At 38.0% G+C, this 16,644-nt stretch overlaps 1 protein-coding gene across 41 annotated transcripts in view; it reads right to left on the bottom strand.

The window, feature by feature from the left end:
* Window positions 1-16,644, bottom strand: part of PEAK1 (pseudopodium enriched atypical kinase 1) — a 294,889-nt gene that overhangs the window by 242,725 nt on the left and 35,520 nt on the right. For 37 of the 41 annotated variants that reach the window (XM_072809762.1, XM_072809763.1, XM_072809779.1 and 34 more), the window contains one exon: window positions 591-655. The gene's annotated coding sequence lies outside the window, so the exon portion shown is untranslated. Of the gene's footprint in view, window positions 1-590; window positions 656-2,932; window positions 3,082-16,644 lie in introns of those variants that run through there. The other 4 variants (XM_072809768.1, XM_072809770.1, XM_072809797.1 and 1 more) reach the window with 1 other exon arrangement.

The following is a 16,644-nucleotide window of genomic DNA, read 5'->3' as shown; positions in this document are numbered from 1 at the left end:
TGTCAGAAAAGAGAAAGGGCTACGGAGCCTATCTTCAGAGTAAAATGTTATAATGGAAACTTTCTATAGAAACCAACTATTAACATACTACAGAATATGTTATTTTATATGCCCCCCATACAGATGGAACTACAGAAAATAATCAAGTCCAGGAGAAAAGAGTGGTAGAAACTCCTAATAACTGACTTATTAAAATAGTTACCTTTTGTTGAAATCTATGACTTAACAAATTAAGGATTTGTCTTCAGGAATATCAGATTATAATGTCGATATTATTCTCAAACATGTGTCAGAATAACAGTGTGAACTCTATCTTTGAGTACAAAAGAAACAGTCCTTTGGAATTACAATGCAAAAATTCACTCAAGACACTACTGTAATTCCTAAAACCAGCCTCATTTCCTTCAATCAAATGTCCTACAAATTAAAAGTATATATATATGTAGCTTTATAATAAATAATATTTACCTATTAAACTCTCAAGAGGAAAAGACAGGTGGCACTGCCTTAAATTTTTCAAAAAAATATATTTATAATTCCTCACTACAAAATATATCTTATAAGGCAAACACATTCAAAAAATATCTCACCTCAGGTTTTTAGATGAATTCCACAAAGAAATGTCTACAGCATAAGCTCCAGTTCAGGCAGATACCTGAATTGAAAAAAAAGAAGAAAAAGAAAACACATGGTCAATATAACTAAATCTGAGTAGGGAACTTAATTTTTTCAGTAGAACCCTAACTTGATCATTTACCCACTAAGCTTTTGTATCAAATTGTGTTTTACAAATCTGTAGAATGTCAAGAATCTTAATTCCCCCAGACTTTCTATTGCCTTTAATTAAACTTAATAAAACATATACTATACTAATGGGGGTGGGAAAAGCAGGAGGACAAATCCAAGGAAGATACTTTTCTTTCACCTGTTCAAGTCTTCAGAAGAAAAGGCATTTTCTAAAAGTTTGTACTCCCTATAATAATGTTACCATCATGATTTCCCATCCTCACAAAAAAACAGAATTCAAAAATCTGGAAATACAAAAGCAAAACAATGGGCAGCCCGGGTGGCTCAGCGGTTTACCACCTGCCTTCGGCCCAGGGTGTGATCCCGGGGTCCTGGGGTCGAGTCCCACATCGGGCTCCCTGCATGGAGCCTGCTTCTCCCTCTGCCTGTGTCTCTGCCTCTCTCTCTCTCTCTGTGTCTCTCATGAATAGATAAATGAAATCTTTAAAAAATAAAATAAAAAAATAAAACAACAGCAAGCACGTGTTTATAAAGCTTAAGTAAAAGGAAAGGTTAAATAAAACTGGCTAAAAACTATGAAAATGTTTATCTACACTGGCAAAGAAAATCTAAAATGAGGTATCATCTTCCATCAGTGAAATTAGAGTTGTTTTTTAAAATAAGATGTTACTCATTTGTGCTGTTCCAGTTCTCCTACTTCCCAGACTCACTGTAGGATCACACCTTGCTACCCTTTTTCAACTTCGGTGTGGCTGTATGACTTGCTTTAGTCACTAAGATATACATAAACATGATATGAAACATTTGTAGGGATAAGCTTTAGGAACCATTAGGAACCAGACTTTCCTACTACAATCATTACAGAAACAAGTAACCAAAGCAGCTTTGATCAGGCTGGTTGACTAAACTCCCAAGAGAGACTACCCCCTGCTGATATGTGTTAGATATGTAACGTGAGCTTTGTTGTAAAAAATAAAATCTGTTGTATCAAACCATGAGATTTGGGGGATTCTTTGTTACTACAGCATATTCTAAATTACCGGTACAAATGACAATGTAATAGATACTACAATAATATAATAATGAATACAAGGGGCATTTAGCGCATGCTGCTCATGGTAGTGTAAATTGGTAAAATCTTTCTGGAAAGTAATACACAGAGGTTTAAAAAGTTCAAACCCTCTGACCTAGTAACCTCTCTTCCAGAAATCTGTCCTGAATAATAAAAATCCAAAGACTTAGATCATAGCTCATTTATGATCGCAAAGAAATGGAAATAAACTAAATGTCCAAATGATTAGTTAATGAATCAGACTAAGAAATAATTATAATTAAATATAAAAATGCTTAATAACTTATAGAGGAAACTGTATGAAGGGCACACATGGAACTCTATGTACCATCTGCTCAATTTTCTATATATGTATAATCTATAATGACAGAAAGCAGATCAGCTTTTCCAGGAGCTGAAGGTTATGTCAAAGAATTAACCGCAAAGGAGCTTAAGAGAAACTTTATGTTTAATAGTATTTTGTTGAGAACCAGAGCTTGATCCTAGAATGAGTATGAGGTTTTATTAATTTATTCTTTCAGTATTTATTGTGTGACTTCATGTATCACAGTCAGCACTCTACATAGCAGAAGTATGCTTCCGCACTGGATCTATTTCCCCATGATTCAGCTAGACCTGCTTTTCAAGTGATCACTATAGCCAGTGAATGTAAAAGCACCGACCATCTACAAACCACACCTTTTAAAAATAATCCTTACATTGGCAAGTAACAGGTAGGTCATGATTATTTTTAAGAACCATTTGCATTAATGATTATTTGTTGACCTAATCTTTCTGAAAATAAACTTAAAATTTCTATAACTAATACTGAACATGTATTAGGTGTTTTGAATTCATGTATTTTGAATTACATGAATGTGGTTATAAGGCTTATCTGCATTAGTAATCATTAAAAATTTTATGAGTTTTGAGCATTTACTTAATTAAAGGTTTAAAGGTTTTTACAACTATAAAAATGGCTGAAGTGTCTAAAACTTCAACCAAGGAACTATAGGAAATTTTAAGGGAAACACAGAAAGAAAAAAATGTGACAATGAAGACAAGCATTAAACAAAAAGAACAGCAAAAAGTATTGGGTTAATCAAATAGAAATAGCCAAGGCATATAACTTACAAGTTATAATCAACGAGAAAGGATATAACACAGAAAATATTTGTTTCAGCAATAAATGTGGAAATTCAAAATAATGGGGACAGGAGTTAATAAACAAAAACTAGGGATCCCTGGATAGCTTAATCAGTTAAGCATCCAACTCTGGATTTTGGCTCAAGTCATGATCTCAGGATTGTGAGAGTGCATCATGGAGTGTGGAATTTGCTTAAGATTCTCTTTCTTTCTCCCTAAAAATAATAATCATGGAGTGTGGAATTTGCTTAAGATTCTCTCTTTCTCCCTAAAAATAATAATAATAAATAAAAATTTTAAACTGCACTAACATCTCATTATATAAAGATCTAAGATATCTAACTCTATTGCAGGCAATAATACATTAGAAGCAAAACACTGCTAAGAACATACAGGAGAGGGGCAGCCCAGGTGGCTCAGCGCTTTAGTGCCGCCTTCAGCCAGGGCCTGATCAGGGCCTGATCCTGGAGTCGTGGGATCGAGTCCCACATTGGGCTTCTTGCATGGAGCCTGCTTCTCCCTCTGCCTGTGTCTCTGCCTGTCTCTCATGAATAAAAAAAAAAAAAAAAATCTTAAAAAAAAAATACAGGAGAGTCTAATCCAGAAATTATTTTCGAGCAATGGACACAGAGAATAAATCGTTATATTTAGTTACAATTGTATATCATACCGCTTTCCCAGGTCTGATGTTTGAATATTAAACAGCTCATAGTTTAAAATAAGATACAAATAAATTATTTATTCCAATAAATTAAGAGTACTAGAGCAATTTGTATTTATCAGAGAATAGCTAGTAAACATGAGTAAAATAATCTTAGACATTAAGGACATAATATAGGAAATATTTGTGTTAATCAGAATAGAGACAATAAAGATGAGTAAAGTATCTTAGATATAAGGGAGTTTTCAAGGCACTTAGAAATAAAGGACATAATCTATAACACAAGATTATGAAGACTGCAAGAAAACGAATGGAGAATTTTTAACACACATTAGCTTCCTGACCCTTAGAAAATATAACCTGTAAGCAGTCCATAAAAATAGATGGAAAACACTATCACCAAGCGGGTCTTGATTTCTAAATTCTAGAAACCTTAGGTAATAACTGCTTCAATCAACTAAATTAAGGGCCAACCCACACCTTGAAGGCCACATCCAGACCATGCCTCTTTTTGTATGGCCCTGGAGTTAAGAATGATTCTTACATTTCTAAAAAGTTGTGAAAAAAAACAATATGCAAGAGAGACACTAGCTACGAAACTTAAAATATTTACTATCTCGCCCTTTACAGTAAAAGTTTGCTGCTCTCTGAACTAAACAATTCAAAATGGGTGAAACAGCTGAGCGGTGGCTCTAACCCAGAGACTGCAAGTATGCCATGCTGTCGTAGTATATTAGAACTGGAAGGAAGCTCTAAGACCATCTTTCCTCCCCATCACGCTACAAAGGAGGTAACTTAATGCCCCAAAAATGCCAATCTTCCAGGTCTACTGTCTCCTGAATCCAATGTGCTTGACACCCTGTCACAACGCTGGCCTCCTTCTCTGTTAGCAGGGTAATATGAGGATAAGAGGTACAGTACGCTAAGTGCACTCTCCTACAAGTCTCCACGGAGCCCTTTACTCCCTGAGAACAGTCAATTGACCAAAGTGAGGTACTGATAATTTTCATATTTGACCAGCTCAGCATCAAGGGTCACTTCCTATTTTCTCAGCTTCCTCTCCTTCTACTCTACTCATGGAAGCAAAACAAGCAAATGAATCTACTTAACATTCCTGAAAAGTACCTTGTTTTTTTTTTGTCCTGAAGACCTGCCTGGGTTTACGGGGTCTCTCTCCTGTGGATAGCTCCTCCCTTCTCCACCAATCCAAATTCTTACCATCCTTCAAGCCTAATTCAACAAACATGACACCTTCAAAAGCTCACAATCCAAAAGGAAACACAGTTCAGATACATACAAAAAAAAGTAAAAGATAAATATCCCAAAAGTTGTAACTAGAAATTCCTGGTAAAATGTAACCTCTGAGGGAAACATTTAGGTTAAGCCTTTGGGAAAGCCTCTGAATAAGATGTTAAAGGGCATAAAAAAAGTTTTTGAGATTGGCTGCACAGCACTGTGATTGCACAAAACCCCAATGAACTATGCATTTTAAAATGTCTAATATGGTAAATTCTATGTTACATATATTTTACCACAATTAAAAAAAAAAAAAAAAGACATTAGGCCACAGCACAAGATCATAATGCTGCAGGGAGCAAGCACTTGCCTATAATAAATTTGATATAAATTTAAATTGTAAAAGCTAAACACCTATTGTACAGCAATGTTTTTACATTTGCAAGTACCTTAAAATTAGACAATGTGGGGAATTGTAAATATAAGAGAGTTGCCTAGGAGATCAAATTCTATAAAATAAAACAGAGTCTACATCTAGAAACCACTAACTTCTGGCAGCTAGATAAATAAATGTCCACATGATTCCAAACTTAAAAAAAAAAAAAAGAAAATGTTAAAGGACAGGAGAGGAAAAGGTGTTGTTAAAGGAAGTAGAAATTGAATGAAAAAAGGTATCAAAGGGGCAATGTGTGATAGCAAAGATTCTGTCTTTTTGTTTCCCTAGATTTACCTCTAGCCAAGTTAACAGCAAAGAATGTCCAGTTGCTAAGGGAGCTGGGCCACCCATGATAAGGAATGGGTTACCAAAAACCATAGATGGAAATATGCTGGTTAAGGTAATCAGTACTCAAAGTAGACAGTCCATGCCTTGCTTAAGGTTTCAGATAACTTTTGTGAACAAAACTCTGAGAAACCAAATATAAATTCTGTGCATTTAAGACTGAATCTGTTATTTCCATAAATTAACCACACCAAAAGGGCTGAAAGTTTTTTACTTTTTTATTATTCTGGTTTCCTTTTTACTGAGTAACTTAATGCTATAAATAGCAACCTCTGCTATTCTCTTCACTCCACACCCAGTGCCTGGTAGATACTCTCCAAATGCTTGTTGAAGTAATACTGGGATATAAGATACATTTTCCTTAAAATACTCCTTTCTGGGACGCCTGGGTGGCTCAGCAGTTGAGCCTCTGACTTCGGCTCAGGGCGTGATCCTGGGGTCCCGGGATCCAGTCTAACATAGGTTCCCTGCGTGGAGCCTGCTTCTCCTTCTGTCTGTGTCTCTGACTCTCTCTGTCTCTCATGAATAAATAAATAATTTTTTAAAAGTCCTCCTTTCTAATTATACAGAGTAATAGAAAGTAGAGAGAAAATAAATACCATTAATTGAAAATGTAAAAATGAAGCCATCCAAAAACTTAAACCATATTTCAAAACCATCTCTGAAGCAAACTACTCACAAGTAAGTCAAACCTTTATTGCCCCCTTTGCTGTAACACTACACACACACACACACACACACACACACACACCCATCAAGACTGTCATTTTTACTAAATATAGCTTAAGGAAGAAAATCACATAATTTGATACCCAGAAAAAAATGCCAGTTTTCTTTCATCTTTGTATTCCACACGATTCCTGGCACACAGTAGAAGCTTTCAAATCATTCGCTGAGTTGAACAGTCAGAGAGAAAATATTTTCTCTGCTGTCCATGTGACTTCATTATATTTCAAAAGGTGTGAGTCATCAACTCTGGCAATAAAAGCAGATCTTACACCACTATAAATGCTTGACATATTTCAAGAGCTCTCAGAAATTAGAAGAGAGATCCATACATGTGTTCCCTAAATTACACAAGTATAAGAAGACACATTCATTTCACTGTTGTCAATTTGCTATATTTAGACGGCTCTGAATTGAATTATTCAAGCATATACAAATACAACCTTGAAGGGGTCCCCATACTTGTCCCTGACAGTCTGGAAACAAAAGCTGCTATTGAGATAAAAGATGACAGGCAACAGGAATCTGACAGGCCAGTAATTTACTGCATTTTCTGCACATCTGAATTTGTAGGCCTCCATAGCCATTAAGCAAAATTAGTTTCATGATGCCAGCCAAAAAACCTCATAGGCAACAGTTTTATATCATTAAAAGAACTACCATGTGCAATCTGTTTGAATTTGTGTTTTCTCATTAGAAGCCTCTCAGTGAATAGAGAGGTTTTATTTGTACTCTTGCTCTATCCATGTTTAGTACAGCCCTGAAGTATAACAAATTTCTAGTCTCCCTTCTTACCCAATGCCTAAAATATTTTAGATATAGTTGAAGAAACTACACAGTCTAGCAGTTCTCTACCAAAAATGGGGCAATTTCAAGGATACAAATGTGATTTTAATATATATTTATTCAGCTTAAAAGCAAGGGTCAGAGAAAAACATCATCCTCTTCCATCTCTCCTACTTGTTCATCTCTGAATCCACTATGCTATCTCAGGCTCCAAATGCCTTTGCAAATGCTGTTTTCCCCTCAGCGTGGTTACAACCTCCTCCTCAAATGACTGTGGTGAATTTCTGCTCACTAGCTGGTTATCCAAAATAGGTTCGTGCAATCCTTTCCCTATGTACCTTCTACATACTTTCAACAAGTACTTCTCAAACTGGGTTAACTCTCTTATAAAGAACTGAACAACTCCTGGCAGAGCTAATAGTCAGCTAGTACACACTAAACAGCCTTAAGGGATGAACTACTAAAATACTTCTGAAATGTAATCTAGCAAGCAGTCACTGCCCTGAACTCCGTGGCCCAGTCTTACCACCGCCACCACCACCATTCATCAACAAAAGCATCAAAGCCTGATACAGTATAAAAGATGGATAGGTCCTTCAAGACCCTGAATCCAGTGCTATGGCCATCTTGATTGATTGGTGCCTATGTTGTAGTTAAGTGCTAAATACGCTGAATATCACCCCTACCTCTTTATGCCCAAACCTAGAATACTAACATATAACAGATCTATAATATACTATTAATTCTTTGTCAAAATAATGAATACCAATCCTATTCAATGACCCAAGGCCAGTGGGCATACCATCAAACATATACAGACAATAATCAGATTGGCAAAAAAATCTAGGTCCTTAAGTACAAGATAGGAAAAGTGAACAAGTCCACCTATGGCCTACTTCTATTTTCTTGCCTTTAGCATAAGATAAAGGCGTGATTTGATAATGTGGGTGAAAATCTCCAATGTGATTATTTATACAGCATATGATTCAAGTACTGTGTCTTAGATATCACTATGGAAGAACACAAATGATTAATGCAAGCAGAAGAAAAGGTAAGAATAAAAAGAGTTAATTATGAATCACATGTCTAATCACAGGTTTTGCTCGGGGCTTCAGATACTTCTAATTATTTTTACTTGGTAGATTAATTATAAATAGAAAACCAGAGAGAATTCTCTAATCAAAGGAATTTACTGAGTATGTAAAATCCAATTTTAAATCATTTTTATAATTTAATAATTATTTAATAGTGCATGATCATTATTTTGAAAGTCATCAGTAAAATACACATCAAAATCAAGTTACACTGAGCACTACGAGGTAGTGACAGAATTTTTTAAAAATCCAGAAGGACAAGGCACCTGAGTGGTTCAGGTGGTTAAACATCTGACTTTGGCTCAGGTTATGATCTCAGGGTCCTGGGATCGAGTCCCATGTCAGGCTCCGTTCTTAGCAGTCAGTTGGCTTGTCCCTTTCCCTTGGCTCCTCCCCCTGCTCATGCTCTGTCTCTCTTTCAAATAAATAAATCTTAAAAAAAAAAAAAAAAAATCCAGAAGGATAAGATATATAGCTGAAAGAAGGATGAATATGCAGCTTCAGTAAGAATTTTGAACTTATAAATGGTGATATAATAATCATTTTAGGCTCTTCACTTTCTGGTAGAAAAATCATCTTTCAATCATGCTTGCTATAGAGAGTTTCAGAAAGCTATCCAATCAAAATATTAAAACTAACCACAAAGGGAAAAAATAACAGCAACCTCTTTGAAAAAAGAAGCTTATCTAATTTCAACACTGTCCCATTAATCAATTTTTAGTAAATACTATACTACACACTAGGCTAACAAAAAACTCTAGAAGGTGACAAAATCTCAAACAAGAAGAATCGTGTTTCTTTAGAATAAATCAAGGAAGACCAGCCTGATATTTTTTTTTTTGTAGTTACTAAATTAGAAACAAGATGGGACGCCCGGGTGGCTCAGTGGTTGAAGGCCTTCCTTAGTCCCAGGGTGTGATCCTGGAGTCCCAGGATCAAGTCCCACATCGGGCTCCCTGCGTGGAGCCTGCTTCTCCCTCTGCCCATGTCTTTGCCTCTCTCTTTGTGTCTCTCATGAATAAATAAATAAAATCTTTTAAAAAGTAAAAATAGGGATCCCTGGGTGGCGCAGTGGTTTGGTGCTTGCCTTTGGCCCAGGGCGCGATCCTGGAGACCCGGGATCGAGTCCCACGTCGGGCTCCCGGTGCATGGAGCCTGCTTCTCCCTCTGCCTGTCTCTGCCTCTCTCTCTCTCTGTGTGACTATCATAAATAAATAAAAATTTAAAAAAATAAATAAATAAATAAAAAGTAAAAATAATTTAAAAATAAATAAATTAAAAACGAGAAAAATAAACACCGTTAACATTTTTTAACAAAAGCTTTGAAAGTGTCACTATTCCTAATTTAAAACAACGATGTAAATTACCTTGGCTATTAGCACTCCTATGAGTGAACAGAAAATGTTCACAGGCAGGTAATAGTAACAGTTGCTACCATTTATTAAGTACCTATATATTATACCAGACAGAATACAAGCTTTTTTACCGAGATGGTAAACTTACTTTCACAGCCACCTTGCTCATAGTGAATTCATGCTAGAAATGAGTGGAAGAATAAACATTCAAACTACTATTCCACACCCTCTGTGCTGGCTGCTATACCCCACTGCCTGAACAGATGGTCTCAATGGATTAGAGCAAGCCAATTTAGTAATGAAGCTCCACAGTATATTAGCTGTTCTAAATGGATGAAGTTAAGACTATGGTTCACTATTCACTATCCCAATGGATGTGACCATCCAAATACCTAAGGAAAACAATATAACTGAGTAACTGTATTTCTGACCCTGATTTGAAATATCAAGGATATTGCCATTACCATAAGGGCTGTCACAAAACTCTATCTTCATTAAACATACTTTTATATAAACAGTTTTTTTAAATTACTGAATATTTAGATGCAGAAACAGTCAAATACAGAGGAGGGGGGAATCAAATAAGAGAATCTAAGTAATTTTAAGAAGTCTAAATGGGATATAAGCATTCATGACAAAGAACCAAAGATGAGACCCAAAATCCATGGTCATTATAAACAAAGGAAAAAATATGAAATTCAATCAGGACAGGATGATAGGATAATAGGAGAGATGGGGATGACATATAAGATAATAAAAATAAGAGTTCTGGGATCCCTGGGTGGCGCAGAGGTTTGGCGCCTGCCTTTGGCCCGGGGCGTGATCCTGGAGACCCGGGATCGAATCCCACGTCGGGCTCCCGGTGCATGGAGCCTGCTTCTCCCTCTGCCTGTGTCTCTGCTTCTCTCTCTCTCTCTGTGTGACTATCATAAATAAATTAAAAAAAAAAAAAAAAAAAAAAAAAAATAAGAGTTCTACTAAAAGTGCTGAAAAACAACCTTTCCCCATGTTTTGTGAGCACCTATCACAAAGAAAATTTACTGCTGATTTTAAAAAGGCAGTCATCTCGAATATCTCTCTTCTCAAAAATGACCATAAGTAAACTGATACATAAAAAATTACTACACAAACTAATAAGGCACACAAACAAATGTCTGATGAAAAGTAAAGGTCTGGCTAAATGAGGAGTAAAAGTGAAAATGGGGAAGAAAAAAAAAAACTAAGGGGGAAAAATTGACCTTTTTCCAAGCTCCTTCTCAAGTAAATAGTATCTCCCACTTCAGAACACAAGTTCCCTGGGAGGAATCTCTTCCTTATATTGTGCTCCCCAAAATAACTCCTCTCTCCTAAAAGAAGGCTTCACATCCAAATGACATCTTCCCTTATCCTCAACACCCTCTTTCTAGAAATACTTTTTTTTTTTTAAGATTTTATTTATTTATTCATGATAGACACAGAGAGAGAGGCAGAGACTCAGGCAGAGGGAGAAGCAGGCTCCACGCAGGGAGCCCGACTTGGGACTCCATCCCGGGTCTCCAGGATCAGGCCCTGGGCTGAAGGTGGCGCTGAACCGCTGAGCCACCCGGGCTGCCCTAAAAATATTTTTAATCCATCCACATCACAGAGGATATCTTGAGGGTCAATATTTCTGTTTCCCCTGGTTTTCTGAGTTGAATATTAATGTTTAATTAGCATACTGAAAAATGTTGAGGTTTTTTTTTGATACAGGAACACTGATGCAATAAGGATACTGTATACCACAGACACAATTTTAATTTTGAAAACACAGGCATCTTTCATAAAGAGAGACATCTGAAGAGGGTGTTTTCAAAAGATGTTGCTATGTGTGTTATTTTCTACCTTTTATTTTATAGAAGTTGCGTTTTTAACAAAAACTGTATTATTTACAACTCTTTAACCTCGAGATCACCTCCCACATCTACTATATCACTTGCCAATTCAAACATCGCCTTACAACCCAAGTCGTTTACTTGACCTAGTAAAACCTGCTGAGCTTGCACACATCAGGTCTGTGCATGGTGTATTTCCTCTAACACAACAATGCTATGATTAGACAACTTGAGACCAAGGGTGACCTCTTCTCCCTATTGTACCAAAGAACTAGCCTATAATTTGAATATGCTACTATTGTACATATGAATTTAAAAAGAAAAATTTGCCTGCCTGTCACATTTCCTAAACTATAAGCTCCTAAGGACTATGATATGGTAATACTGTACATAATCTCATAAAAATGAGGCGAATAATTTGTAGATCCTATTTCACTTGTGAAAAGCTCAGCCATATAACAGTTTTATGAAGTATCTAATTTCTTCAGCAAACTATTAAAAGCTAATCTCCCTTTCTTTGACATATGAACAAGTGTAAGTCATAAACTAAAGGCTAAATGAAATGATCCACAGAAATTCTAGCTTCTGAAATCAATCAAGAGTCTTAGAGAACAGAGCTGCACGTCTACAAACAGAAAAACCACGCATGGAAGGTAGGAACTGTGGGGAGTGGATTCCCGGGAGAAAAGAGCCAGGTGCTGCACAGGGGAGGGAGCGCAGAGAGAGAACGAGAATGAGAAAGAGTTGGGGGAAAAAGAATGAAAACACACAGGAAACTGCACAAGAAAACTGGTCCTCAAACCTTGAATGGGAAAAAACGAGGTTTCAATACTGCCAGTGTTTTACAAACGACGGAGTGCACAGTCCTAAGCTTTGAAGGTCAGCATCATAACGAGGGTGGCGCACGGCAGCGCCCCAGTGGGGAAGATGGGTGGGCCCCGGAACCAGGAACACAGCCCGGGGATCCCCTGGGTCGCACGGGAAGAAGCGGTTCCCCAGGTTGGAATGCATTTGGTAGGGGTGATAGGGCCCCTCCCTGGGCAAAGGACTCCACTGGCACATTCGAGCCGCCTCGTCCACCTGTTTTGGAACAAAGATGCCAGCTCAGGGCAGCAAACCCGGTGCCAGCCGTATTTCATTATTTATCACAAAGGCTACACAGTGGCGCGAGTGTATCCTGGGACAAGCTGACAGTGCAGCAGGACCACCACCCCACCCCCACCCCCGCCAGGATCAGCGCAGGTCGGTGCCATGGGATTTCTGAAATGTGGGGCTTTTGAACCACAGCCAAGCCGGAGATTAAACCCAGGAGCACTGCACACCTGGCAGGCCAACAGCTCAGGCAAGGACAGGGTGAAGCCGGGATCCGCCAGAAAGTGAGGACACAGGAGGGCTGATCATCTGAGTGTCTGTGAGGGCTTCCTGAAGAGTGCTGGGCCCCACTTTCCCAATCCAGGTAAGAGAAAATGGGCAAAAGTCCTTTTCAGCCCTCCCACCAGTACGGATCCACCTCAGTGAGCTAAACTGCCACCAAGTGGAGACCGGAGCCACTACACCACGCCCCGCCGCCTTGAGTCCCGCAGGTGCATCTCTACTAGGGCACGTCCACCTAGACTCGGAGTAGCAGACCCCTCCCCCAGAAGACCAGAACATACCTGTCGCCAACACCAAGTCTACGGATCATAGTGTGCTGCAGAGCTTGAGCTCTAGGGTAAAGAGGATCTAGCCTGCTTTAGGTTTGTTGGTTGGTTGGTATTTTTGGATACAGAAAGAGTAATTTTTAATTTTTCTTTTAATTTTTAATATTTCTTCTTTTTTTCTATCAAGTTTAATAAGCAGACCAAAACATATCTTCCTTAATTTAAAAAAAATTTAAGATTTTATTTATTTATTCATGAGAGATACAGAAAGAGAGAGAGGCAGAGACCTAGGCAGAGAGAGAAGCAGGCTCCACGCAGGGGGCCCGATGTGGAACTCGATCCCGGGACTCCAGGATCACGCCCGGGGCCAAAGGCAGACACCCAACCGCTGAGCCACCCAGGCTTCCCAATTTTTTTAAATTTTTTAAATTTTATTTTGCTTTTTTTACCCCCCAAAATGATAAGATGGAGGAATTCACCCCAAAAGAAAGACCAGAAATAACAAACATGGGTTTAATCAACACAGATATAACATGTCTGAACTACACTTTAAAACAATTATAAGGATACTAGCAGCACTTGAAAAAAGCATAGAAGACACTGGAGAAATCCTTAGTGCAGAGATAAAAGAGCTAGAAGCTAGTCAAGCCAAAATTTAAAATGCTATAACTGAGATGCAAAGCCAAACAGATGCCATAACAACAAGAATGGACAAATCAGAGGAATGAATCAGTAATATACAAGATAAAATTATTGGAAATAATGAAGCTGCAAAGAAGAGGTAAGTAAACAAAAGAAATGGATGGCGAAGGAAAACTTAGTTTTTAACCAACCCTTACAAGAAATATTAAGGGGGACTCTGAGTGGGGGAAAAAAAGACCAAAAGCAATAAAGATTAGGAAGGAACAGAAAACATCACCAGAAGCACCAACTTTACAGGTAACACAATGGCACTAAATTCATTACTTTTCAATAATTACTCTGAACATAAATGGGCTAACTGCTCCAATCCAAAGCCATAGGGTATCAGAATGGATTTTTTTTTTTAAGTCTTCTATATTCTGTGTACAAGAGACTCATTTTAGACCTAAAGACATCTGCAGGTTGCAAGTGAGGGGATGGAGAACCAATCTATCATGTTAATGGATGCCAAAAGAAAGCTGGAGTAGTCATATTTATATCAGAAACTAGATTTTAAACTAAAGACTGTGGGGTACACCTGAGTGGCTCAGTCAGTTAAGCATCGGCCTTTGGCTCAGGTCATCTCAGGGTCCTAGGATCAAGCCCTGCATTGAGCTCCCTGGTTGGCAGGGAATCTGCTTTCCCTCTCCCTCTGCCTCCCCCTGCTCATGTTCTCTCTGTCTCTTTCTCTTGCAAATAAATAAATAAAATCCTTAAAAATAAAAAATAAAAAAAACTTTCTAAATAAACCAAAGACTGTAACAAGAGTGCAAGGGCATTATATCATAATTAAGGAATCCATTCATCAAGAAGATCTAACAATTGTAGGGATGCCTGGGTGACTCAGCGGTTAAACGTTTGCCTTCGGCTCAGGGAGTGATCCCAGAGTCCCGCATCGGGCTCCCCACGGGGAGCCTGCTTCTCCCTCTGCCTGTGTCTCTGCCTCTCTCTCTGTGCCTCTCATGAATAAATAAACAAAATTTAAGAAAAAAAAAAAAAAGAAGAAGATCTAACAATTGTAAATATTTATGCCCCCAACATGGGAGCACTCACATATACAAAACGATTAATAGCAGACATAAAGGAACTCATTGGTACTAATACAATAATAGTAAAGGACTTTAACACCCCACGTACAGCAATGGGCAGATTACCTAAGCAGAAAATCAACAAGGAAACACTGGACCTGATGGATTTTACAGAACATTTCATCCTAAAGCAGCAGAATGCACATTCTTCTTCAGTGCACACAACATTCTCCAGAATGGATCACATACTGACTGGGGTCACAAATCAGCCCTCAACTTTACAAAAAAGATTGAGATCATACCATACATATTTTCAGACCATAACACTATACAAGTTGAAAGAAACCATAAGAAAAAATGTGGAAAGATCACAAATATGTGAAGGTTAAAAAACATCCTACTAAAGAATGAGTGGGTTAACCAGGAAATTAAAGATGAAACAGAAAGGTACATGGAAGCAAATGAAAATGGAAAGATGAAAGTCCTACTGCTTCTTGGACCTGTGGCTAAGATCAAGTGAAAACATGACCGTCCGAAACTTCTGTGATGCAGCAAAAGCAGTCCTAAGCGGGGAGTATACTGCAATACAGGCCTACCTCAAGAAGCAAGAAAAGTCTCAAGTACACAACCTAACCTTACACCTAAAGGAGCTGGAAAATGAACAGCAAATAAAGCCTAAAGCCAGCGGGAGAAGGGAAATATAAAGATGAGAACAGAAATAACAATACAGGGGCACCTGGGTGGCTCAGTGGTTGAGAACCTGCATTTGGTTCAGGTCATGATCCCTGGGTCCCGGGATAGAGTCCCACATCAGGCTCCTGGTGAGGAGCCTGCTTCTCCCTCTGTGTCTCTGTCTCTCTGTGTGTGTATCTCTAATGAACAAATAAAAATCTTAAAATATATATATATATATATATAGAAACAAAATCAATAGAACAGATCAATGAAAGTAAGAACTGGTTCTTTGAAAGAAAATTAAACTGATAAATACCTAGCCAGACTTATCAAAAAGAAAACAGAAAGGACCCAAACAAATATAATCACAAATGAAAGGAAAGAGAGATCACAACCAACACCACAGAAATACAGTCATAAAAGAATATTATGAAAAATTATATGCCACCAGGCAAACTGGAAGGAATAAATTCTTCAAAACATACAAACTACTAAAATTGAAACAGGAAGAAATAGACCATAATGAGTAAAGAAGTAAAACGCTAATCAAAAATCTCCCAACAGTGGCACCTGGGTGGCTTAGCGGTTTAGCATCTGCCTTCGGCCCAGGGTGTGATCCCGGGATCTGGGATCGAGTCCCGCATCGGGTTCCCTGCACGAAGCCTGCTTCTCCCTCTATGTCTCTGCCGCCACCCCCCCCACCTCTCACAAATAAGTAAATAAATCTTTAAAAAAAAAATTAAAAAAAAAAAATCTCCCAACAAACAGAAGTCCAGGGCCAGATGTCTTCCCAAGGAAATTCTATCAGACTTTTATTTTTAGTTTATTGGTATATTAGAAATGAATTTTTATTTTCTTTAAATTTAATTTGCCAACATATAATACCCAATGCTCATCACGTGCCCTCCTTAATGCCCATCACCTGATTACCCCATCCCCCCCGCCCACCTCCCCTCCCACAACCCTTTGTTCCCCAGAGTCAAGAGTCTCTCATGGTTTGTTTGTCTTCCTCTCTCATTTTTCCCCAGTTCGCCCCTCCCCTTACAGTCCCTTTCACTATTTCTTATATTCCACATGAGTGAAACCATATGATAATTGTCTTTCTCTGATTGACTTGTTTCACTTAGCATAATACCCTCCAGTTCCAACCATGTTAATGTAAATGGTGGGTATTCATCCTTTCTGAT

The sequence above is a fragment of the Canis lupus genome, chromosome 32 (assembly GCF_048164855.1).
Source record: "Canis lupus baileyi chromosome 32, mCanLup2.hap1, whole genome shotgun sequence".
NCBI lineage: Eukaryota > Metazoa > Chordata > Mammalia > Carnivora > Canidae > Canis > Canis lupus.
Note: the sequence above shows the minus strand (reverse complement) of the source record. Positions and strands in the feature narration are given on the sequence as shown.